This window comes from Rattus norvegicus, chromosome 3 (assembly GCF_036323735.1).
Source record: "Rattus norvegicus strain BN/NHsdMcwi chromosome 3, GRCr8, whole genome shotgun sequence".
In the NCBI taxonomy this organism is placed as follows: domain Eukaryota; kingdom Metazoa; phylum Chordata; class Mammalia; order Rodentia; family Muridae; genus Rattus; species Rattus norvegicus.
Window position 1 is genome coordinate 144,382,075 of NC_086021.1, and position 27,271 is coordinate 144,409,345.

A 27,271-nucleotide genomic window follows, 5' to 3' on the forward strand; every position below is an offset into this window, starting at 1 on the left:
AACGTTATTAGAATTTTTATGGCATTTCTATCGATTCTGTAGATGGTTTTTGGTAACAGTCATTTTCACAACTTTAATTCCATCAGTCTATGTACAGGGGAAGTCTTTCTGTTTTTCTTCATCTTCTTCGATTTTCTTTGTTTCTTTGTGTCTTGAAGTTTTGCTGTAGAGGTCTTCCACCACTTTGGTTAGGTTTATTCCTAGGGTTTTAGAGGGAGCAGAAATGGAAGGTTAAGCTAGTATGTATGAGATTTTTCTTGATATTCATTTTTCTTTGATGAAACCTGGTGATCAGTTCTAAGATTTTTCTGGTGGAGTCTTCAGAGTCCTTTAATCCAAAGAAAAAATAATTTGACTTTTGTTTTTGTTCCCTTTAATTTCTTACTCTGGTCTTCTTTCCCTTTTATCCTGTGCATTTCTTTCTTTCCTCTTGTTGCTCTGGCTAAGACTTCACGCACTATATTGAGTGTGAGTGGAAAGAGTAAAGAGTATCCTCGCCTCGTTTCAGATTTTAAAAGACTTGCTCAGATTTTCCCATTTAGTGTGATGTTAGTGGTATATATTTCACACTCACACAGCCTTTATTCTGCTGTGATATGTTCCCTACTATTGCTAACTTGTTCAAGGATGTCTTGACTAGTCATCATATTTTGTGCTATGAGTGTTTTGCTTGGATTTGTATATGTATACTATGGTAATACCTGGTTCCCACAGAAGTTGGAAGAGGGCATCAGATTTCCTGGAATAAAGTTATGGAGGTTTGGGAACCACCATAAAGATTCTGGGGAAAAACCCAGGTTTTCTGTAGGAGCAACAAGTACTCTTAACTGGAAGTCATCTCTCCATCCACTATTCATGGATTTTATCATGAAGAGAAAGTTAAATTTTGTCAAAAAGCTTTTTCTGCATCAACTGAAATCATCATGTGATTTCTAACTTTAACCCTCTTCATCCATGTGTGTTGAATCAAACTTGTGTCCCTGGAATACTATCTACTTGATTATAGCATAATGGTTCTTCCTTCTCCTTCTCCTTCTCCTCCTTCTCCTTCTCCTTCTCCTTCTCCTTCTCCTTCTTCTTCTTCTTTCTCTTTCTCCTCCTCCTCTTCCTCCTTTCCCTCCTCCTCCTTCTCCCCTTTTTCTTCTCTTCCAATGTGTTCTTCACTAGGTTTGCCAAATTTCATTGAGAATTTTTCCACGTTCAGCAAGAAAATTGCTCTCTTATATCACCACCAACCATAGCAGTATTATCATCATCATTATTTTATTATTATTACTACTATCATTATTATACTGTGTGTTCTGACCTGGTTTCAGTATCAAAATAATGATGGTATTGTAGGATGACTTTGGTACTTCATTTCTGGCCAATTTTATCGAACAGTTTGAGGGGCTGAGGTGTTTGCTTCTTAAGGTTTGATGGGTTTCTGTAGGAATTCTGTCCATTCCTGGGCTTCTATTCTTGGGATACTTCTCAATGGTGCTTCAATCTTATTGGGAAGTACTTCTGGATCTCCTTAAGATTTTTGTATCTTCTTGATTATATGTTGTCAAGTCATATGTATTTGTTTAGAAATTTATCCATTTTTTGGCTAGTTTTTTTCAGTTCTTTGGGATATATGTTTTCAAGGTATTCCTTAAGGGCTGTTTGTGTTTCATTGGTATCTACAGTAGTCTCACATTCTTCATCTCTAATTTTTATTAATTTGGGCCATCTCTTTCTTTTGGATACTTTTGGCTATATTTTAAAAATCTTATTTTTTGAGGACTCACACTTTGTTACTCTGGCTGTATTGTTTCCAGTGTTTATGACATTTTCTTTCTGTGTTGATCTTAATTTCTTACCATCTATTGCTTTGGTTTTGGAATTGTTCTATTTTATTTCTGGGACCATCAAGTGCATCATTAAATATTTGAGATATTTCTTTTATACTCCAGTAAGCCAATCTATCTGTATTTATTGGTGAGTCAAGGCTACTTGCATTTATGGTTATTATTGATATATATACATATATATATATATATATATTTACTAATTCTTGTAATTTTTCAACTCGTTTTCCTGGTAGTATTATTATTTTATTTTTGCCCCTCTATCACTCTATTAATTTAGGGCTAAGCTAGCTTACTGTGCTAGGTAGGTTTAAATCCTTCCTAACATTATTGTTCATTAATTCTTTTTACAAGATGTTTTTCTATTCTTCCATGATAAGGCTTTTTTAAAATCCTTGTCTCTTTTATTTTTGATATTATAATAAAATTACAACATTCTACCTTTCCTTTCTTCCCTGCAAACCCCCTCATATACACCTCTTTCTTTTCCTTCAAAGCCATAACCTCTTTTTTCATTAATTGTTTTATATACATGTATGTATACGTGTGCATATATCTGTATATATGTTAGTATATATGTGTGCATGAAAATATTATGTGTGTGTGTAATATATATGTATATATTCGCTAACACCATGCTCAGTCTACATAATGTATGCTTTCAAGGATGACCATTTGGTATTGACTAACAGATTGGTGTGGTCTTCCATGAGAAAGACTATTTCTCCCATTTCTCCCACTCTTGGTGTCTGTAAGTTGTCTGTAGTTTGTTATGTAGACTTGAGGCCTCTTTAAGCCTGTCCATGTTGCCCTGCCTATGGCTGTCCTTGCTCAGTTTGTTTAGGCAATCATGCTGATGAAATTTATGGGCTCAGCTTCAGACATTACTAGGAGACACACTCTCATACAAAATTCCCAACCCTCTGGCTCGAAAACATTTCTTCTGATGAGTTAAGTCTATGACAATACTGTCTCCCCACTGTGCTTTTTACTCACTAATGTTTTCATTTTCAACATTCTAATCTATTAATCTAACTTTTCTTCTGATTTTCATTTTCATGTTGCTGACTTTCTCAACCATTCCGATGCATTTTTCCTGGATAACTGTGAGGGGTGTGGAACCTTGGGAAGATAAAAGTGAAATAGAGAGTAAGTCACTACAGGCTCCTGCAACTCCTTGAAGAGTCCTGATCTGCCATACAGGATATTAGATCTAAGATGGCTCCAGAACACCTCACAAAAGTCTTACCGATAACAATCCCCCACCCAACCCCTGACCCCCACCCTGCTCTTTTTGAGTTACCTCATCAGGCAGGGCTTTCATTGGAGGATGGTAAAGGTGTGGTGAGGTTTAGGGTAGACTCAAACATTATATATAAGCTTATGCCTTGGAAAATAAACTCAAATCTGCACCCTGATGCTAGTCTCTGAAGCTGGATTTCCTAGGATTCGTCACATGATTCTGTTGCTTCTCACCCCCTTGGTCCTGTTCTCACAAATAACCATATTCTAGATTCAACTCATCTGTATGATCTTTCAATTAATACAGAAGGAAAAAATTAATGTAAGAAAAGTAAGGAAATAGTTTAGCTTTTCTATATTATGTTGCTGGTAGGAAAGTCAGTAGGGCATTTTCTTTATTAATGGTTGAGGTGGGAGGGCCTATTTCATGGCAATTCTATTTACTAGGAGAGGACACCCTTCTCCTATTAGTTGCTGCTGTGGTCACCATAATATTCTGCTGCGCTGCAGAAATTATGAGACCAGCCACAATGGAATAAAACTTATTAAATTGTGAACTTATCATAAATTCTCTTCCTCTTAATTTTTTTCTATCAGATATTTGGTTATAAGAATAACAAATGTAACACAAATATCAAATAATAAGAGGCTAAGGGACCAAATTTAAACCAAGTGTATAATTGAGTACCATTTATTTAACATCAAGTATGTGTTAACATGATTCTAAGTTCTTCAGGGATTTACTTTTTACATCTCACAACATGCCTAGTGACGTTGTTCTCATTTTGTAGGTTAGAAAGCAAAACAGTAGAGAGGTTAAGCAGGTTTTTAATGAACTACTGGTATGACAATAATAGTTATCAGCTAGTATTACTAGCTAATAGTATACACTTGTTGATCACTTAAAAATCCAGTTGAAAATGTCACCAATTGCTCCTACTGTTTGTTGTTAATTGGCTTGGCTTGACATTATTCAATGGATTCTGGGTAGTTTAGCATGTGTATTTATCATGGCCCCAAGCTGAAGAGCTAGAACTGAGTACTGGCACTTCTCATAAGAAATCACTGAGACAAAATAAGGCCTCTTTGTGGGCTTTAGTTTACATATTGTGCACAGCATCAATATTGGCCCAAGCAAACACATGGCCACTTCTGACATAGTATACTAACCCGTGCAGCAGGTCCAGTTATTCAGGGTTCTGAAGAGGCGCTACCTGAGGGTCCAGGGGTGGGGGGAGAAAAGAAGGAGACCAAGCAAGGTTCTGTTGTCAAGGTCTCATTTATTGAGAGGAATGTACAGCATTTAAAGCTCTGAGGCAGGAATTGAAGCAGGAACTGAAGCTTAGGGTGGGGGAGTACTAGGAAGTGCCCAAGGACATAAGGTGAGTCTCTAAACCCCAAGATATTCTCCTTAGACAATGAGGCAGCAGTCTTCCGGGGACAAGTTCTTTGAAAAGGTCAAGCCCTTCTCAGGAATCTGCTCAGGGCAGGGCTCTAGCTTTGCTTAGTTCAGATGTCAGTTCCCTGACAGTAGACAAAGTACATTTTACTCATAGTGGAAGAAAGAAAAGGGTAATAAATAATTTACTGAAAATCACCAGAATGGTCACATTGATATTTACAATGTACTAAATGTATTATGAATGCACTATCTTCTTGTTATCAGTTAAGCATTTATGTTAGTAAAAGTCTTCATTTCCACAAATATATTAAGTCTCAGAAGCAAGAAATACTTCCACAATCAATGATATACACATTCTTACAGGAAAAGAAATACAAGAACCTTGAGTGTTTGGTTGTAAGAAACCTTGCATAAGCTATTTCAATATAACCTTTCAATAAAGGAGCTGACGCAAATGCTGGGCAACTTGAAAACGCCTGGTAACTCGAGCCCCATTTTCTATCTCTCAAAGACAATGGAATTCTGTTCACTTCCATCTATTCAAGTTTTCTTTTTCTGTAGAAATTCTTCCCTTACACTTTGTTCATAGTCTACATTGGGAACTACATTCTAAAATAACAAGAATTTGTACCTCTGCCACCCCAAATTTTATTGTCTCAGTTAAATCTATGCATGGCTTACCTTGGACTATATGTTTACTTCTAGATTAAACATTTTTATGGAAGGGAGATGTAGGGAGATGAGATCACTTTATATCCTGGGATTGATCTTATGAATGTAGCCAGTTCTTTAAATTGGACTGTAGAAATAGAGCATGAATAAAACCTATCTATACAGTTCTTGTTGAGGTACGGCATACTTACAGAAACACTCATGAATCATAAAATCGTTAGTCTGTTAACTTTGTTATTGATTTAAGCAGAGCCTAACTTTTAAAAAGATTAAAACACCTTACATTGTATTACAAAAGAGAAGGAGCTAAAGAAAACACACAGAAGCCAATATGGGAATTTTTCTGATATGAAGCAATCAAATCCCAAGAAAGTCTGGTTACAGAAAAAAATAAGGTGTGGCCTGAGAGTGGTCTGAAGGAGAGCAAGCATTGCAGAGAGAAGTAAAAATGTGGCCCAGGGAACCAAAGTTGACATTTGGGAGGTACTCAAGAGAGCTGAAAGGATTTCCCTGCCGTTACCTGAGGGAGCTTCAAAGGGCTGCAAGGAATATGATGGGAACCTTGTAGAGAATCCTGATGGCAAACAAGGGTGAGCTGAGGCAGGTGGACCTTGCATGCCCTCTCATAACCAGGCACAGAAAGCCCTGGCCATCCCCAAATCATCTCACAAAATACGGACAGAGACTAGGGCTTAATAGCAAATAGTCAATCACAGGAAGAGATTTCTCATTTGGCAGGATAGAGTGCCAGTGCCTAAACTTGTTTGGTAAAAAAAAAAGGACAATTCCAATGAGAATTACTCTCTCAGTGCAAAGTAACTTGCAGTTCAAGTTCTGAATTTTATTTTTATTATTTACATTTTTAGGTTATTATTCGCAATCTTCCTAGACTAGCTTCTGGTTAGGTACTTCGTTAGCTACTTTCCTGTTACTGGGATAAGACCCAATGATCAGGAACAATATAAGGAAGGAAGGTTTCATTTTGGTTCATGTTTGCACAGGGATAGATTCCACCATGTTGGGGAAAGCATGGCATGGGAAGCTAGACAGGGGGAACAGGAATAGGAAGTTGAATGACCATGCTTCCGTCTACGTGAGCCTATTTCCCAAGAAAATACAGCAATGTTAGATGTTTACACACCACAAAGGTCACAAATGTAATGCAGGTGAACAGGGCCAGAAACACCACAGGTTCATTACAAATAGTCTCTGGCCATTACAGGTCACATTTATGACCCCTAACATTTGTTTTCACAACCCCATGGGACCCATAATTTAAGAAACTGGCTTTAAACCAACAACCTTATTTCCTTCATGAAGCTTCAGTTTTGACAGAGTCCAACAGGATAGCTTACTCAAGCTTTCTTGTTGTCAATGGGATAATCTCAGGTCCCATTAACATATGAAAGTCACCTATTGCTAGGACCTCAGCTGAGCACTTGCACATGCGTCTGCACATGGCTGTGACTTCTCCTGGCATGATAGCCAGGGTGTGAGATGAACTAGCATACAAGGCACACAAGATCACTGTCCACACACACTACCAATGGAGGCATGCAGGAGGGAGACAGGCATGATTATCTAGGCTCAAGAGAAGGGAAACTGTCTTGTGTTTTGGGTTAAGAATGACAAAATCTATGAGCAGACATTGGAGTAGAAATACTCATTTTTTTTTAAAAAAAATCTCCATTCATTCTTCCATTTCCCCATGGAACTTGTTTTTTTGTTTGTTTGTTTGTTTTTGTTTTTTTTCAATTACTGTTGGGTCTGTGATTTTGTTGGTGTCATTTGCATTAGAATTAGAGCCTTAATCTATGCCCAAATCCCATGATTTGAAAATTAAATTGTGCATTTGGTGCAACACATTTCAAAAACATTTCATAAAAAAAAAGAATTTCTAAATAAAGCTAATGGCCATGATGGTCTCTTCCAAACAGTCATTCACAGAAAAGTGATGTTTTCCCAGATAACTTACAATCATGCCTTGACCCTGAACAGGGAACTCAGATTTCCCTCTATAAAACAAGGTTAAATATTAAGGGAAGGCATAGTGCCCTTATAAGTTCTAATGCTTTTCAAACAAAATCACAGGAAAAGTAGTGAAAAAGCATGGGTCCATTAAAGGGAGAAACCGAGTTGTTCCTTGTGAAATACTTGAATGCTGTGCTCAGTTTTCTTGATGGCAAAAATAATTTACTGACGAAATGCTTTTATTGAATTGCCCTCACTGAAGAGGCCCTGCATGCCTTTTCACAAGCCTGCTATAATTAAAAGCACCAATAAACAGAGCCCTTCTATTTAGCCAGAAAAGCAACAATTAAGCATGTCTGTCTACAAATAGGAGGGAGCTTCACAGCTATGCCTCAAGGGAACACAATAAAATCTTAGGTCCAGTGCCCCCAATTTATTCCACAGGACAAACCAATAAATTGTCAAACTCTGCTCTTAAAAATGACAGTTTCATACAAAATATAAAAAGGTATATTATGTGACATTTTAGATAAGGACTGAGATATCTGAAGCCAAGAATTGGTATATACCCTAGAAATCTAAGTATATACTGGAGCCAAAACTTGGCATATACTCTGGAAATCTAAATGTATAGTCTTCTCTATCTTTTTAAAATTATTTTTTCAATATCAAGGTATGATTTGCCATGGCCAGCTAGCAAAGCTGGCTCTCTTTTGCTTGGAAAATATGAAAGAAAATGATGGATTTAAGAAATAGAGTAGAGAAGACAGAAAATATAAAATTCTTTCTCAAGATTTCTATTAGATCAAATATATAAAAAACTCAACACATTAGACATCAGCAAACCAAATAACCCAATTAAAAATGGGTTATTACAGAGCTAAACAGAGAATTCACAGCAAAGAAATTTCTAATGGCCACAAAGCACTTAACAAAATGTTCAATTTCCTTACTCATCAGGGAAATACAAGTCAAAATGACTCTGATATTCCATACCTGCCAGAATGGCTAAGACCAAAAACTCAAGTAACAGTACATTCTGAGTAAAGCAAGGGGAATACTCCTCCACTCCTGGTGGGAGTAAGAACTTATACAACCACTTTGGAAATCAATTTGGTAGTTTCTCAGAAAGTTGGGAATACTTCTACCTCAAGATTCAGGTATACCACTACTTGACATATATCCACAAGATGCCCCACTATACCACAAGTGTACTCTCTCAACTATGTTCATAGAAGCTTTATTCATAATATCTAGAAACTGGAAACAATATAGATGCCCATCAACTGAAGAATGGATAAAGAAAATGTAGTAGATCTACACAGTGGAATACTATTCAGCTATTAAAAACAAAGACATTATGAAATTTGAAGGCAAATGGATGGAACAAGAAAATATCATTCCAAGTTAGGAAACTTAGTCCTAGAAAGACATGTATGGTCTGTAGTCACTTCTAATTGGACATTAGCAGTAAAGTGCAGAATAACCTGTTACAATCCACAGACCCAAGGAAACTTTGTAATAAGGAGGGCCCAAGGGAGGATGAGTGAATCTCACTCAGAAGCAGAAACAACGGAAACAAAATAGTCATAAGAGGTGAATGGAGGGGTTGGGGATTTAGCTCAGTGGTAGAGTGCTTGCCTAGCAAGCGCAAGGCCCTGGGTTCGGTCCCCAGCTCCGAAAAAAAAAAGCAAAAAGAAAAAAAAGAAAAAAAAGAGGTGAATGGAGAGAGGGAAGTGGGTGGGAGAGTGGGAGAGAAAATTGAGGGAGTCAGAGAGGTCAAGGACACCATAAGAAGACCTATAGATCAACTAATCTGGGCCCATGGGTGCTCACAAAGACTGAATCACCCATCAAAGAGCATGCAGGGACTGGACCTAGGCACCCTACACATTTGTAGTAGATGTGCAGTTTTGTCTTTATGTGGGTCCCTTAACAATTGCAGCAGGGGCTGTCTACGTTGCCTGCCATTGGATCCCTTCCCCTACCTGGACTGCCTAGTTGGACTCAGTAGGAGAAGAGGTACTTAGTCCTACTGGAACTGGATTTCTCAGGGTAGGATAGTACCCACAGAGTGGGGGAGGGACATAATAGGGGATAGGATTTGTAAGTGTGAACTGGAAAGAGAGGAGGGAGGGAGCTGTGATTGGGATGTATTGTGAATAAAAAAAATTAGAAAAAAAAAGATTTTTCTTAGTACAAGTAAAGAAACCAAGACAGAGGCATTCAGTGTTGAATATGTTTGAGTTAGGAAATCTTTCCATCTATAGTCAGATATTGAGCTTTCAGTGTTCATTCAACTGCCTCTTCTGCAAGCAAAATGGCTCAAAGGCCAGGAAATCTGTCTGGCCACAGGCCTGGGCCATGGCACAGCTAGAGCTCTGCAGACTTTATGGCTCTTAATGGAGCAATCATTGAATGAAATATTTGCCCATGTTTTGTTATTTTCAATATAAAAGAAAGCTGAGATCAATGAGATCTAAATAATAATAATAATAATAATAATAATAATAAATAACAAATAATAATAACTTCACAGGATTCAATATTTCAAGTGAAGGACAAATTTCCCAAGGTGGTGAGATTTTCTCATTTGGAAATGTGGATCTCTTTTGTACCATGCAATTCTGAACAGTTTTGTAGTTTCCAGCCGAGTGGGTATCTAAAAATGCCTTGGACTACTGCAGCTTTGAAAAATGTGTATCCTCCTGGTATTGTGTACATGCCCTGTGTCTCCCAGTGACTTACTAGCTCCTTGTAACATGCTCTTGGTGATGTGCTGGATTATTTTCTGCCACATCCTTTCAACCTTCTCCTCTCAATTCTGTGTCTAAGAGGCTGACGTGTGTGTGTTCATTAAAGATACCTAAGACTTCAATTTAAGCTTGGCTGTTGGAGACCCAAATAAAGACTTGACAGAAGGAAAATAATGAACTTAAGTTTTATTCTCCCTACTTTTCTGCCTGGACAGTGAAGGACAATTCTAAAGCATGGCAAATCCAGATTAGTCAAGCCCCAGAAGTATGAGTGGAAATCATGACTCTTGGGATAAGCCCATCAGCTTTCAGGGGTGATTTTTATAATACACTCATAGCCATTTAATATAAAATATGATGCCTAAAGGGGATTTAGAACAGCCTTTCACCCAGAAATAGAAATTAAAATTTTCTTAGGAAATACATGGATATGATACCAAACATCAACTGGGACTGAGATGGTGGAGTCCGTTCCAGATACAGAAGCAAATGCAAATGGTCAGGCATGCATGGGAGGTAAGAGACTCACTCATTGTGGGCACCAAAGACAACTGAAGTTCTCTTATCCCTTAAAGGGTACTCAAACTCCTAGGACTAAAAGCTTAACTGTTATTTATTTAAAACCAGATCAAATAGCATGGAGTCTGAACAAAGGAATAAATCTGTCACCTGGGACTGAGTCTTAATTGCTGGCAAATGAACATGGGAAATTCCAGTATCAATACAGATTGGGAAAGCTGAGACACCCATATAAAACCTGTTTTGGTGCTAATGTTCTTCCAAAGGAGTGGAAGAATAAATTAAATATAAATTTGCAAGACAATGAGACATAAAGGTAGATGATAAGAATCATCGACACACGGCTAGTCAGAGACACTATTCAGTAACAAATACCAAGACAGACAGAGAAATAATGTTGGGAATAGTGACAGAATGAATACATTGAAATCAATTAAAGAAAGCAACACAAGAGTAATACTGACAGAACTTCACTAAATGAAAACAGAAGAGTCAGAGAGAAGAAAAAATAACAAGAGCAATGGTTAGATAGAAAGAGGAGATTAAAATTGTTCACAGAGTTGAGATAATGCATAAATGAACTTGATTTTTTTTGTTGGCTATTTATTTACTGTTGACTATTGATAAATCTGATTTATAGTTAGAATCCAAATATCAAATGAGGGAGGTGTCCCGTGACTAATATAGGGTAGTGTGCTTTTGAGTTACTTGGGAGGAAACCAGATATATTAAATAAATTCTAAGGATTTTCATGCTTAGGTAAACATTAAAATTTGAAGCATCCAGTTGGGAAGACAAAACGAAGAGGAAGAGGAAAGAGAGGAGGAGGAAGAGGAGAAGAGGAGGAAGAGTGGCAGGAGGAGGAAAAAGCTAAATAAAATACATGAAAGCATGCAATATAAAATGAGCTCAAATAAAACAATAAATCAAATATTTATAAAAGTTTTGACCAATCCTGTGGGAAGATTTCAACATACTAACATGGTTTTTCAATGGCTGTACCTAAAAGATAATTACTCAAAAAGGTTGAAATTAAGAAAATGAAAAATGAGTGGCAAGCTAGTATTACTAATATGGTAATTTAAATATCCAATGACATTTAATTCAAGCCAAACAACATAAACATCGTGTAGTAACAAAAGGAACACCTTGTATTTGAATGGCTAATAATCTGGTTTGAAATGTAAAGAAAAAACTTACAAGATTATGAGATAAAATTGAAAAGTCTACCATTCCATTGAAAATATCTACACAAAAAGCCAGTGTAGTCAGAAAAAAACAATCATTCCTATTCCAAAACCACACAAATTTTAAAGCTATTTTATAGCTAAAAACAGGATGTAAAGACTTATACTGATTTTACCCACAGTAACAAAGTTTGTCTGAGTCAGATACAGGATGAAAACTCCCAGCTCCTATGGCTAACCCCATGCCTGTAGCACCTTACAATAACCTAAAAAGGAGAGGTTCTGCGTTTGTAGACATGGCCAGGCATCTTTAGGTCCTTGGAATAATCCTAATGAGACAAAAATGTGTGTCACCATCATGCTCATGTTTTCTGGGTCCCAGTTGTCTTTTCAATAAGCTTTTCCATGTCTTCGTTTCTCTTGTTGCTAATTATCCATCTTTGATTCTATTTGAAGAAGCACTCTTGGTCCGCTGGGGTGGCTGTTCAAAGTTCTTACCCTTTATATCTTTGTTGTGATTTGGAACTGAACTGTTCTTCAAACTCCATATCACAAGGTAATGGTCATGAGCCTTTGACACTGCTGAGGGATGATGTTAAACCTTTAGTAGATAGTGCCTATTAACAGGGAGTGAGGTTACAGGGTTATGACTTAAAGTCACAAGAACCCTGCCCCCTCTCTCATCTCTCTCACCCTTAGGGAATAATTCTACTACATTCTCTCACCATGATGCTCAGTCTTGTTACAAACTATGAGTACCACAACAAACTGGATGTGTATTAAAATCAGTTTCAGACATCCACATAGTCTGAAAGAGTGCTTCAGTGGTATTTATTTGAGGACTGCGTAGGGCAGAAAAGTGAAAGTTCAGATTCTTCACATTGGAGTTGTTGCTAAGCCTAAACTGTAATCTTTGCTCCCAAGTTTGCCTGGGGACCTGCCTGAGGCTGAAATGCTGCTGGAGATTTTTTTCTGTGTTCTATGCCTAGTTTCTCCCCCAACCAAAAAAACGTATTCTCAATACCTCTAGCTATACCTGAGCTCTTAACTTGAGATTTGCATTTATTATGTAACAGTTTCCTCTGAGACTAAAACATTCCATCCTTCAGGATGCTCTTCTCCATCAGGATGCAGCTCCTTCCTCCATCAGCTCAAAACAGCTTCAGGAAGTCCCTGAAACTGAGCAGATTTCTAGTTGCCCCTCCCTGCCACAGTAAGCTATGAAAGCAGAGAGTTCTTCTCAAAAGATCAAAGCTGAGTTACAAGGAAGACTCTGAGACCAGACCAGCTGCCAGAGAGAGAAGCGGAAATCAGCTGAGCTGCCTGGAAGAATTTTAGGCCAGAGTCACTTTAAAAGGGCGTTCTACAACCTTTTGAGTTTCCTACAGGTGGTGCAGAATGATCCAGGTTTCCAAGCTTTTATTTGCTATTATCCATGCTAGGGTGGGCCTTGGTGATGCAACTATCTTTAAGTCTTCTGATTCTGTAATTAACCCCTTAACATACTCCTATAAATAATCCCGATAAAGGTCATCATTCATCAAGATAAACTTTGATGGCATCCATACTTTGGTCTGTAGTGGGCTTCCTATCTGCAGTGAGAATATGTGTGTATAGCATCTCGCTAGGAAAAGCTTTTGTCACACAGGAGCATTGGGACCACACTAACAGGAATTAAAAAGAATAAAGAAAGTAGGACATGGAGCTAGGGAAAGCATAGTTTGGTGGCTGAGATTTTTTTCTATTCTATCTTTGGAGACTTCCAGTTTTACTGACACTGGAAATTATATATAAGGAATGTCTGCAAGCAAGGTAGAAATAAACCTTCTACTACAAAGGTAGACTTTTAACTGAATAGCTTTCTGTCCTCAGGAAAACTCTCCACCTAGATCAACATTAGGCAACTCTGGAAAATTCTTAGTTTACAGTTCTTTAGTGTGCCATTTCTCTCTTATTCCTCCTCCTCTTCCTTCTCGTCTTCTAACTGTTCCTTCTTTTCTTTTCCTCCTCCTCTCCCTCTTCTCGCTCCTCCTCCACTTTTATTCATTTTTCACCCTCTCTCAAGATAGTCTTCCATCCTATGTATGTGCCTTTGGCACTAAACATGCAAAGGAAACTTTCTCTGGGCTATAGGTCATCATGCAAGCAGCCACTTATATTTCCCAATTGGTTTTGGGCACTTTTCTTATTGCCTTTTTGCTTGTTTTGTTGTTGTTGATGATGTTGTTGTAATTGTTGGATATATAGTTGAGTTAACCTCAAATTTATGGGCTTGAACCATCACACCCTAATCATTTATAGTATGCGTGTGTGTAATACCATATATAGTACCATATATATAATAAAAATCAGCATCCCCTTTGCCTGAGAGGGTGCTCCCTCACCCAGCCACCCCTCTTCCCACAACTTATCTGTATTTTTTTAACCTTTGCTTGTATCCTTCTTTGTTGGGTCTTATATAGAAATTGAAGTCCAACTTACATAAGGAAAAAAATCCTATTGCCTACTGTGGTTTATAAGGATAATGATATAATAAAATACTTTACTTGCTATTTCCTCAGTGCATGCTACATGCTGTTTTGCAGATAAAGAAACCAAGGCTCTACTCTGAAGATTAACGTCCTTAGACTCTCATGACTAATAACTGAGTAAGCCTCAGCACAAACAGATGAGAGATCAGGTGAGTCAGACATGAGCTCAAACCCCCTAGGTAGAAAAAAAAGCCATAATCCTTTCTACCCTAGATTTGCTGGCCCTGGTTCTAGCATTGAAGAACCTTGCTCTCCTCAACCTCTGCCCCTAGTTAGACGAGAGCTTAAGGCACTAATGCCCATCCTTAGCCCACTTATTTCCCCTTCAACTGATACCTTATCTTTAACATATTCGGTCTCCCTACCTGACATTTCCCCCAAAGATAGAGGTGAGGATTTCTCCCTAAACGTGCATTTCTTAGGCTTCAAAGTCATGTCTTCTCTCTGTCAGCTGAACTATATTCCCCAGAATTAGAGCCCAAGTCAGGGAAAATCTGGAACACATGATATATTGAGAAAGTGCATTTAAAAGCACATCTAATAGAGGGAGAAGGGGAGAGAAATAGAAGTGTAGGGCAAGAGTCATGTGAATGTGTGTGCTTAAGTAAAATCTAAACTTGTTCTCATGCAGAAAAGACACTACAGTATAAATCATAAATCACAATGTCACCCCTGTGGTGTATACCTCAGGCAAAGGAGGTGACATTTTGTCTCTATCAGTTAATCATTCCTATAGGTTTGACTGGATAAGGAAGTGTGGCATTAGCTTAGATCCATTTGAGGTTCTCCATCAGCCTTTAGAAATCAACAGTCACACAGATATCCACTACCGTCCTGGACTCTAAACACAGAATATGAGGTGGGAGAGAACATCAATATTCAGTTTCCCTTTTTTACTAAACTCACCCCCTTATTCTGCCCTCTGTCTGCTCCCCACCATCCTTTATGACTGGAGTCCCTCATACAAGCTATCCAACCACAGATAACTGTATATTTTCATACAAGCAGAATCAACCACATGGGCGCCTAACCCTTTATTAGTCTTCTAAATCTTTGTTGACAGTTACCAAGACTCCCCAGGTGCAGCGCAAAAGTCAACAAGGAAATAAAACAGCAGCTGGTTTATTCCATGTGGATTAAACTCCCCGCTTGAGTAGCAGCTGGGTATGTGCCCACAAACCTCAGGGCACTGCTAGTCCCAAGGGTTCAATGAAGCTTCCATTTTAATCTCTTTCCCCAGCCTGTCTGTGTACACAACACTTCTCCACATCTTTCAACTCCTTTGTACCACTATGCCTTAGGGAGCTACAGCAAAGTGAGCAATGAAGCCGTTCTACCAACTTTGACAGCCTGGGAGGCAGACATTTGATCCAACTGCTTGCTGCTACCTCCAACAATCTCTTGGCAAAATTTCTACCATCTCGTTCTCTTGTTTTCTTATTTGAAAGCTTATATCATCTGTTGTTAAACCCAAAATGATTTCTATTGTATGAACTTAACACCTTGTTATAGCAACCCCAATCAAACTCTCTACCCTATCTTATCATCAACTCAAAGTATTCGGAGGAAGCCATACAGAGGCCCTGAGTCACAATTAGGTAGAGAGGAGTCTTGAAAAGGTAGTCTAGTTGTGTATCCAGAAAAAAGGAGAAGTGGACAGGGAGCCAAACAGATAGGTTGGAGAATACCAGAGTCCCCAAATGGCCTGAGCATTGTCTCCAGATTGAAAAACAGAAAAGGTTTAGAGTAACCACACAGGGGAAGAATAAACCAGTGAAAAGTAGGCCTGGTGATATCTAGATTGGTGATATCTAGAAAACTCTGATCTATTTCTGGTATGTCCAAGAAGTACACCTGTCTGATGAATACCCTGGAAGCGACAATGTAGACAGAATTAAGACAGAAATAAAAAGAGCAAAAAAGTGTTCATCCCTAAGAAGGAAACAGTGCACCCAAAGAAAAGTCAGGGAGTCAGATTGGGAAGGTAGAAAGGATATTGGTTCGAAGTCCCAAACAAAACAAATCAAAATAAAACAATACCAAAAAGGACAGTGTTCAATCTGTCCTTTAACCATAACAAAAGCCTTGCAGATCATAGAGAGCACAACCCTCTGTTAAAATCCTCCATAGAATCACCAAACCGTGTACCAGCAATCAAAGAGAATTCTAGATCTTACCCAAATGGCATTAGGTGAGAGTTAGGAATGTGAAATCAATGATGTTGAGACATCCCTTATTAGGGTCCAAGGTAGCATGATATACTTGGAGAACTGATAATTTGCATATGCCTGTTCAAGAATAGAATAGGCTGGACTCTGTCGAATCATTTCCTATGCCTCCATACTCTCTCTCTCCCTCTCCCTCTCCCTCTCCCTCTCCCTCTCCCTCTCTCTCTCTCTCTCTCTCTCTCTCTCTCTCTCTCTCTCTCCCCCCCCTCCCTCTCCCTCTCCCTCTTCCTCTCCCTCTGCCTCTCTCTCTCTCTCTCTCTCTCTCTCTCTCTCTCTCTCTCTCTCTCTCTGGGTATGTGTGTGAGTGTGTGTGTGTGTGTGTGTGTGTGTGTGTGTGTGTGTGTGTGTTTAATTCTATCCACAAGCACTATGTGGTTAAACCTTACATTAATGTGCTGGTGACATTAGACTGTTGTAAGTAGCTTATCTAAAGTATTCAGTACTTCTGTTGATAGCACATTAATCCAATCTTGCAGCATATTATCACAACAGCAACCTAAGCCAAGAAACTGTCCTTCCCCATCTTCATATCACAGAAATAAGCACCCTGACCCTTGCCTCTAAACACACACACTTCCCCAGCCCAAACATGGCAGACTCTTCCTGCTTCTGGGCCTCTGTGTTTCTTCATAGAATTTGACAAGGCTTTCTCAGCACAGTTTTAACTGAGATCAAGGGTATTTACCTATATTTTCAATGTTTGATCAGTGTGCCTGCTCTAAGGTATACATAATTCTGTTTAAGTAACTGAGTCATTTCCTTCTAGTCATAGCTCACAATAGATGGCTCAACATGGAGTGGGCGTGTGCTATTACAGGTCATCCTGTTCTTTTTCTCTCTGTGATTTGGTGTGCCCTACTGGATCTCTGGCTCTACTCATGCTGTTACCTCTGTTTTATACCATGTTCCTAGAGATTTTTGTGTAGCTCATTCCTGAGCAGTAGATAGGACCTAAATCCCAGTACTTCCAAAAATTCTGTTTGGAATCACTTTATCTAATAATATATGAGGAAACTCTGTCACCTCCTCCACCTTCCTCTGCTTTGTTTCTTACCTCAGCATCTATCACTCTGCTATTGGAGAACTTATTTATTGGCACTCATGATCTCTCTGTGCCTTGCGTGGACAAACTTTATAAGGGAGTCATTTTGGGTTATTCCCTATAATATAGCTGGGATCATTGGGAACTTAATATTTGTTTGAATTGGCACTATGGTCTATCTGCTCTACTGCTATCTGTCCCTTTGCAGTAAGTGGATAAAAATACAGCAGACACACATACAGAAAAGCTGTGATTAAGCAGGCTGTGCTCCCCATAATGGAGTATCACAAACGATGCAATAGCCTGTAAACTCAGCTTGTTTATTATGTGCTGCACAGGAGAGGGAAGTTAGCTAGTCTTGATGAGAAATCTGTATGGGGCGCACTCTGTAGTCATCCACGAGGAGGAAGCTGCAGTTGCTCAGTGTTGCACACGCTACCACCATGCCCACATAGACCAAAGGAACATGTTGCCAATTCTGAGCACGATCCCTAAGGGAAGGCTTTGTCATTGCCACAGGTCTGAGGCATTGGTGTCTTTGATGTATCCATGCCCTTGTCTGTGACTCATATTTCTTCAGGATTTCTGCTCTTTACATATTCATGAAAGGTTTCCTGTTGGTCTTTGGCTTGAGCGTGACTCCCAGGTTATTAAGTTCAGCTCTGCACACTCCCAAAACTAAAATTGTGCATTGGTAGAGAACTACATGTTGCCTGTGTGCTTTGGAACACTATCTGTGGTTTTCTAACTTAGAATTTATGTAATTTTAGGCTTTCAGAAACATTGGCTGTATGTAGCTACTCTTGGGGTTCTCTAGTTTTCCTACAAAATATATAAAGGTCCTAGGGGAGGTCAAACAGCTTTTAATTAAGCTTTAATTCATTTCAGCAAGAACGAAAAATGTCACAAAGTTTCCTCTCAGTCTCCCGCTAGTTTTTTAATAAAAACAAAGAGAATAGATTTCCACTCTGCTATTGTAATGCTTCCAGAAAGAGATGGTACACTTTCTATTCCGCATGTCAAAGCTTTGTTTGTTTTATGTAAGCTAAGTTACTCAGCACAGCACTTATATAATGTTGCTGCTCAGTACATATACCATGAGTGTCTACTGAATGAACCCAATGACCATTGAAATATATTTGCTTTTTAACTGGGTAGAATCTTCGACATAGAGTTAGTGCTGCCAGAATGAGTGCATGTAAAATCACTGGACTTCGTTAAGAAGTGATAGGCTCAGATCAAAAATGGCTTTGCTGATCTGAGAATTTCACTTAGTATTTTTTACTCAGTAAAACCCAGTCTAATAACAAGTCAATACGCTAACAGGCAGCTTCACTGTTTCCTTTATGTTAAAGGTGGAGGCATTTAAGTTTCAATAAAAGGTGTTTGGCCTTTCTCCCTCTCCCTCATGCAACCTCCTTTTTTCTAACACCTTCACAGGCTTCCCTGAGAAACAGGCTTTTAAAAGCCACTTCAGTGTGTTGGTGCATTCCATTGTGCTTTCTCCCTGTTTACCGATTTAATAAAGTGCTTAGTAATTGCCACAGGGACTGAGTGGCCCCCAAGAGTAGAGTGCTGGCTTCTGTGAAGAAGACGCATGTACAATTTCACTTTACCTGGCACAGGAGCCTTGTCAGAGTTGACAATTCACACGGGAGCTCACCTGGAAGACAAACTGCAGGGGTGAGAATATTAGTTGTTTCATGGTCCCTTCAGAGTGCCTCATGGTTTATTTCTAAATTCATAGTAAAGCTAATGTCTTTCAAGGCGCTGTCTGTTTCCACAGCCTAAGCCTAAGCTGCCTTGCACTCTGAAGTATTGCAATATCCCCAGTGTTAAAAGGGATCACAGCTATTCAAAATAGGTCAGCCTGACCAGATGGAGGCCGCTGCATTTGCATGTGCTATCTAAGCCTCTTTTCCAGCACATGATCCTCCAAGAAGCAAGTTGTCTTGCTATAGCATGATAATCTCACCTGAACACTTATTTCCATCAAGAGCAGGTCCGAATCAGAGCCGTATGACCAAGATAAGCTCAAAAGTGTCATTTCACACAGAGATGTGGTACGTGGAATGTAATACTATTGAAAGGCAAATAATGTTTGCCATCTTCAAGATAGTTTTAAGAGTGCCACACATGAGTTTATCCTCCTTCTGAACATAAGCTTTGTGTTTCCATCATTTGAACCAATTAAGGGCTCAGTTATTGCCTGGATCAATCCATAAACCTTGGCAGCAAAACTAGTCATGTCTCATCCGGGAAAAATCCTGAGGCTGGAGTATGCATGAGCACATGCGCATGCGCGTGTTTACGTACATGGTGGGTGCATGCCTGTGTTCGTGTGTGTGTGTGTGTGTGTGTGTGTGTGTGTGTGTGTGTGTGTGTGTGTGTGAAGAACATGCCAGAGGGCTTTGGGAGGACTAGCTATTTCATCCTAGCCAAAATCATCCCAGCCCAGGCACCATACACATGAATGATAAAGCCTTGCAAACAACACAGTCCAACTGTAAACGGAGGCAGCCCCACACAATACCTTAGGGCATGCAATACAGAGCCCAAAGGATCTTAACCTTAGAACTAAGCCACTGTTTTCTGAGGATATTGATTCTATCAAGAACAAGAGGTATATTACACGGAGTATAATACAGAACTTGACTTGAATGATTTTCCTGTCTGCTAGGGATATGATTCTTGATGGCTAGTACTGCCCTGAATCCGCAGAGAAAAAGTAGTGTTTCACAAGACAGCAGCGATTGGAGGACCGTGAGCTATGGTTTGAGGAACAGTGAATACAGCCTTCCTCAAGAGACTTCTCCACTCTTAGCTTCTACCATAGTCATCATTCGGATAAGATTTGTGACCTTAGAAAATTTTAGAACATTAGAAATATCCAATTCCAGATTTTTAACACAAGGGATTTGAACGGAGACTTCCGAGGAGGTGGGGTGCATTACTGGTCTTAATTAGGGTTGCAATTGCTGTGATAAGGCTTACAGCTTTCAGTTCACGCTCCATCACTGAGGGAAGTCAGGGAAGGAATTCAAAGCAAAGTGCGGGCAAGAACTGAAGCAGAGTCCATGGAGAAGAGCTGTTCCTCATTGAATGTTCGGCTTGCTTTCTTAGACAACGTAGGACTGCCTGAGCGGAGGTGGTTCCTCCTTCCCTAGGCTGGGCCTAGGAAACATCAATCATTATTTTAACATGTACTATGGACTTGCTTGTACACACACTGAAGGGGGCATTTTTTCAACTATGGTTCCTCTTCCCGGGTAACTCTAGCTTGTGTCCCATCGACAGAAACATAACCAGGACATCCTTACTCTCTTCTCAAGGGATGAGATTCTCCTCATCCTCAGAAGTAAACCATGTGGTCTAGTATGCTAATCATTGTAATAAGTTTCCTTGACACAACACAATTCAATTGGTATATGCCTGAGCTACACTAATCTAAACATGTCCTGAGACGTCCACAGGAAATGCTGCAGCCCTATGTGTGAAGTCTTCTTCAGCAGAGGAGAACTGATTAGGATGTTGTGCTCAAAGCCATTGGAGCCCCTCTATGACGAGGATGAAGAGACTCTGTGGACCCTGGAAACAGGGGGACAGAGAAGGAGTGCAAACGAGAGGGAGAGGGGAACAATTACCTCGATGATTTTTGAACCCTGAAACTAGCTACCTATTCTTGAAGATGAATATTTCCTGGACTATTTTGTAACATTAAGCTCGCAAACTCATTTTTGTTTGTTTAAACACCTAGTTTTGTTTTGTTTTTAAATTATTGAGTGCCTTATGTTAGACTGCCCTTGAACATTTTATTTGAAAGAATTTCTGATGTTCCAAGTATGTTTGAGCTGAGCTGATATCAGTCCTGTTTGTCTACTGCTTTGGTCATGTAACAGTAAGTGATGTGTGGTGGTGGTGGTGATACTGATGATGACACTGCTGCTGATGATGTTTAAGAAGTACTAGTCAGGTCCTGCAAAAGTTGTAAAGGTAGGATGCTCTGTCCTCAAGATTGACAAGAGTGTTGATCCTAGCAATTTTCCTTTAGGGACTATACAAATCTTTTCTACAAGCTTTGAATATAAAAACTCATTTAATCATTTCCAATGATGGTTTAGGGTGGACCATTATTATCTCCATTCACACATTACAGAATGGAAATAAATAGACAATAAATAACGTTCTTCAGGTTATACAGCATAGAACTCTGCATTGCCTTCTCCTATTCCCTATACCACCTCTGACAAGGTAGAACAGCTTTTAATTCGCTCCTGTGTTCTGGCATCTGTCGTGCCTCTGCTCTCACAGTCTACAACCAAGAGGGTCCCTGATCAATGTAAAGGAGGGAAATCTTTGTCACGAGAGACTTAGCCCCACCAGCAGCTCTTCTAGCAGTCCAAGGTATTCAGCTGAATCATCCCTGCTTGATCCTTCCTGAGAATACGGAGATCAAAGGGAGGAAGGATTTTCAACTCAAGTTGTCAGCCTGATTTTGCTTCCAAAAACTCTCCTGATTATAAAAATGGCATCCTTCTTTAATCTTCAAAAGAAAAAAATTAAATTGTAGCTGACTGCAACTCCTCGTCTAGTGTGAATAAAAGAAATATTTCTCAGTAAATGTGAGTTTTTGCCTACTCCTAACCTCTCAGGATAGCTCTGGATGGAATATACAGCACAGATGTGGGGGTCCTCCTATTGTTCCATAACCCCGTAAGATCATTATTCAGTTGATATATGCACTGCTATCAATCTCAAGTTTGCCTTTGACATTTTTCAAAGCCTAGTACTAATTTTCCCTCAGCGCCTTACACTCTACTCTATGGCAACACCAAGGTGTAGGCCCCCAGACTGCCTTTCTACCTGCTGTAACAAAATAATGCATGGAAGCAACCAAAGGGTGGAAAATTTGAATTTGGCTCGCTCTTTGAGAGGAAAGTACAGGCCACTGTGGAGTTCACAGCAGCAGAGTCTGCAACTGGGAATCCTTTGGCATTCCATATGCCTCTATGCATCAGAAAACAGGTCAGATGGGTTTATGAGCTCAAAGCCCACCCTATAGCAACCTGCCTCCTCAAACTAGGCTTCATCTCCAAAAGATTCCCTGCCTCCCCTAATTGCTAGGCATAGGGTGTTCAAACCCTTGAGCCTCTGCAGAAAATGTTACATTCAAACACAACGACACGCATCCCTCCCCATGGTCTCCATTACTCTCCACCTTTCTTCCTTTGCTAACTGTGCTATATTCTCTTCCTTTATGTGGAGAACAAAATGTCAGGAATTTTAGGTCTCTTGCTTACATGACCTCACCAAAAAAGCAGTAGTCAGAAGTTTGTAAGGGAAATGACCTTGTTGATAGTTTGGGCCAGAACTGAGGTGAGAAACATAGCTTAGCTCCTCTGCCTTTCCTATGGTGGATATTATAATTTATAGAAAAAAACGAACCAAAGTCAGGAAGAGTAACTCTCTGTGTTTAGCAATGAGATTCATGTCTAGAACTATGAGGCATCCTGTTCTTGGGGACTTGTTCTCTGGCATCATAGTCCAAGGTTAGTCTTAACCTCGGCAAGTTGTTTCTTAGGGTCCATGCTTTATGAATTTATTTATTCACTTTACACCCCTATTGCAAGGGCTGCTCACATACTGTTATGAAAACACCCTCTTGCTGCTCAGCCCATTCGTTGTAGCATTTCCCATACTGCTTCACTCTCTGCCTCAATAAAGTGGTCCAGTGAAACCGGCTTTGGACATTCGAGCCAAGTTTACTTTAATATTTCTTTAAACACCTTTTTGAAAAATCTCTTAGATGTCCTGTCAATTTAAGAAATAGTGAGCAATTTAATTGATCATTCAATTGCGAATAAGTACAAAGAAATTTATAAGCCCCTTGCACAGCTCCATAACAATTTAGGGAGAATGAGACCTTGAGGGAAGCCATTAGGGACTTAGGAGAAACATGACTGATGTGGTCAAGGAAAACAGCTCAGGAATTTGTAAATCTTCCCTTATTTTGCTTTTAAGAAAACCTTTTGAAACACAAACCCCAAGAAGTTGTTAACAAAAACTTGAAAACCACTTACTTAGTGAATGAGTGCTATTAGTTTAATGCGTACTGAGAAACATTGCTAATCAGCTCTCTCATTTTTAAATGATGTTTCTTATCTAGCCTGTAGGCTTGATGTTTAGAAAGAAAACATGTCAGTATTCTGTCATCTATTAACATCTGTTGCTCAGCCTACACAGTCAAATTCCTGATCAGATGGGCCATCTGTAAACTTCCAACACAACCTTTCCTATCTGTCTCTGTTTGAATCTATAGATGCTGCAGGAATATTGCAGAGAGACAAAATGGGACAAGAGTTTCAAGCCCACCCTGCAAGGAAGTAGGAATAATTACAATAAGAATGAAGAAATTGGAAAGAAACGGCCTTAACTAGGAGCACCCCTCTTTCTTCTCCCCTCCTATTGCTTCTATGAGGATGCCCCCCTCCCACCTAACTACTCCCACCTTGATACCATGGTGTTCTCCTATATTGGGTTTTTGGGCCTTCACAGGTCCAAAGACTTGTCATCCTATTGATGCCAGATAATGTCATCCTCTGCTACATATGCAGCTGAAGCCATAGGTCCCTCCATGTGGACTCTTTGGTTTGTGGTTAGTCCCTGGGAGCTCAGGGGAGTCTGGTTAGTTGATATTGTTGTTCTTCCTATGAGATTTTAAGCCCCTTCAACTCCTTCAGTCTTTTCTCTAACTCCTTCATTGGGGTCTCTGTGCTCAGTCTGATGATTAACTGCAAGCATCCTCATCTATATCAGTAGGGTCTCTCAGGAGACATCCATATCAGACTCCTATCACCAAGCTCTTCTTGATATCAGCAATAGTGACTGGATTTAGTGGCCGCATATGGGATGTATCCCCAGGTGCGGCAGTATTGGGATGGCCTTTCCTCCTGTCTCTGCTCCACTCTTTGTCCCTGTATTTCCTTTAGACAGGAGCAATTCTGGGTTAAAATTTTGAGAAGGGTGGATGACCTCATTCTCCAACCAGGGGCCCTGCCCAACCTCTAGATATGGTATCTATAGGTTCTCCCTCCCCTTTGTTGAGCATTTCAGATAATCTCATCCCAGTTGGGTCCTGCGAGCCTCTTACTTTCCTGGCATCTGGGACTTAGTGGTGGCTACTCCAAGTTACCCATCCCCTATTGCTACACGTATTTGTTCAAATTCCTGACTTCCAGTATATCACCCTTGTCTTCTCATACCTGATTCTTCCTCCTGTTTCCTCTCCCCCTCTTCTCTTCCTCCAAAGTCCCTCCATCTTTCTATCTCCTTTGAGCATTTTGTTCTCCCTTCTAAGAAAGACTGAAGTGTCCACATTTTGGTTTTCCTTCTTCTTGAGCGTCATATGTCTGTGAATTATATCTTGGGTATAAAGATCTTTTGGGCTCATACCACTTATCAGTGAGTGCATACCATGTGTGTTCTTTTGTGATTGGGTTACCTCACTCAGAATGATATTTTCTAGTTCATTCTATTTGCCTGTGAATTTCATGAAGCCATTGTTTTTGATAGCTGTGTAGATGTACCACATTTTTTGTATCCATTCCTCTGTTGAAGGACATCTGGGTTCTTTCCAGCTTCTGGCTATTATAAATAAGGCTGCTATGAACATAATGAAGCATGTGTCCTTGTTATATGTTGGAGCATCTTTTGGGTGTATGCCAGGAGTGGTATAGCTGGTTCCTCAGGTAGTACTATGTCCAGTTTTCTGAGGAACTGCCAGGCCAATTTCCAGAGTGGTTGTGCCAGTTTGCAACCCCACCAATGATGGAGGAGTGTTCCTCTTTTTCCATATCCTCACCAGCCTCTACTTACTGTCCCCTGAATTAGCCATTCTAACTGGTGTGAGGTAGTATCTCAGGGTTGTTTTGATTTGCATTTCCCTGGTGAGTAAGGATGTTAAACATTTTAGGTGCTTCTCAGCCATTTGGTATTCCTCAGTTGAGAATTCTTTGTTTTGCTCTGTACCCTATTTTTAATAGGATTATTTGATCCCCTGTAGTCTAACTTCTTGAGTTCTTTCTATATATTAGCTATTAGCCCTCTATTGGATGTAGGATTGGTAAAGACCTACAATCTTTGGTTGCCATTTTTTCCTATTGACAGTGTCCTTTGACTTACAGAAGCTTTGAAATTTTATGAGTTCCCATTTGTTGATTCTTGATCTTAGAACATAAGCCATTGGTGTTCTGTTCAGGAAATTTGCCCATGTGTTTGAGGCTCTTACCCACTTTCTCTTCTATTAGTTTCAATGTATCTGGTTTTAAGTGGAGGTCCTTGATTCACTTGCACTTGAACTTTGCACGGGGCGATAAGAATGGATTGATGTGCATTCTTCAAATGCTGACCTCCGTCGAACCAGCACCATTTGTTGAAAATGCTGTTGTTTTTCCACTAGATGATTTTAGCTCCTTTGTCAAAGATCAAATGACCCTAGGTGTGGGTTCATTTCTGGGTCTTCAATTCTATCGCACCGATCTGGCTGCCTGTCTCTGTACCATACAGTTTTTATCACTATTACTCTGTAATATAGCTTGAGGTCAGGGATGCTGATTCCCCCAGCAGTTTTTTTATTGTTGAGAATAGTTTTCACTATCCTGGGATTTTGGTTATTCCAAATGAGTTTGCAAATTGCTCTTTCTAACTCTATGAAGAATTGAGTTGGAATTTTGATGGGGATTGAATTTAAACTATAGATTGCTTTAGGTAATATGGCCAGTTTTATAATGTTAATCATGACAATCCATGAGAATGGGAGATTTTTGCATCTTCTGAGATATTCTTCAATTTCTTTCTTCAGGGACTTGTAATTCTTGTCATGCAGATCTTTCACTTGCTTGGTTAGAGTCACCCCAAGGTATGTTTTATTATTTGAGACTATTGTGAAGGGTGTCATTTTTCTAATGTCTTTCTCAGCCTGTTTATCCTTTGAGTAGAGGAGGGATACTGATTTGTTTGGGTTAGTTTTATATCAAGCCACTTTGAAGTTGTTTGTCAGGTTTAGGAGTTCTCTGGTAGAGTTTTTGGGATCTCTTATGTATACTATCATATTATCTGCAAATAGTGATATTTTGACTTCTTCTCTTCCAATTTGTATCCCTTTGACCTCCTTTTGTTGTCTAATTGCTCTAGTTAGGACTTGGAGTACTATATCTAATAGGTAGGGAGAGAGTGGGCAGCCTTATCTGGGCTTCCTTCTATACCTCATACTAGTTCTGCCTGACTCGATGAAAGAGCTAAAAATCACAAGCCATGAGAACCTAAGAGGCTGAAGAGGATAAAGGAGCATTACACAGTTTTTCATTCTGTTATCAGTCAGGTACCGCAAAGGCTCATCGGCAGGTTTTGTGAAACACAGCTCTTGAGTCTCTTTTTTATAATATGGTACAGTACTTCTGAAAAGTGAGGTCCAAGAGTTTGCATTTCTAACAAACTCACAATTGTTGTTGTTGTCTAAAAAAACTACTTTTGAATGTTCTAGCCATTTACACAGTAGATGACAGGCACCATCCCCACATGCCTCTGTAGGATACACAGTCCCCAAAGGTAGCAATCCACCTTTCACCACATGGAGGGATGAGGCTGTGGTAAATAAGGGATCAGTAGTACATATGGAAGGGCTCCAATTTCAAGCTTGGAAATCAGGTTGGAGGTGTTCAGTATAAGCCAAGAACACTACATGGAGGAGAAACTCTTACCCTGTCAGGACATCTGGGGTGTGGAATGGGAGAAAGTGAGAGGGCTCCAAGCACAGGGAACATTTCCGAAGGCTCAGTGGTGAAAAGGACTATTTAGGAAGCAAGAAACCTTTGAGTGTGAAATGAGTGCC

General features: G+C 39.6%; 1 long non-coding RNA gene across 2 annotated transcripts in view; it reads right to left on the minus strand.

Annotated features, from left to right (window-relative positions):
* The window catches only part of LOC108350472 (uncharacterized), a 189,722-nt gene that overhangs the window by 64,706 nt on the left and 97,745 nt on the right, over nt 1-27,271 (minus strand). Inside the window, exon 2 of one of the 2 annotated variants that reach the window (XR_010064910.1) lies at nt 18,999-19,057. The exons of the other annotated variant lie outside the window; for it this stretch is intronic. This is a non-coding gene — a long non-coding RNA (uncharacterized LOC108350472). The remainder of the gene's footprint in view (nt 1-18,998; nt 19,058-27,271) is intronic. 2 annotated transcript variants of the gene reach the window in all.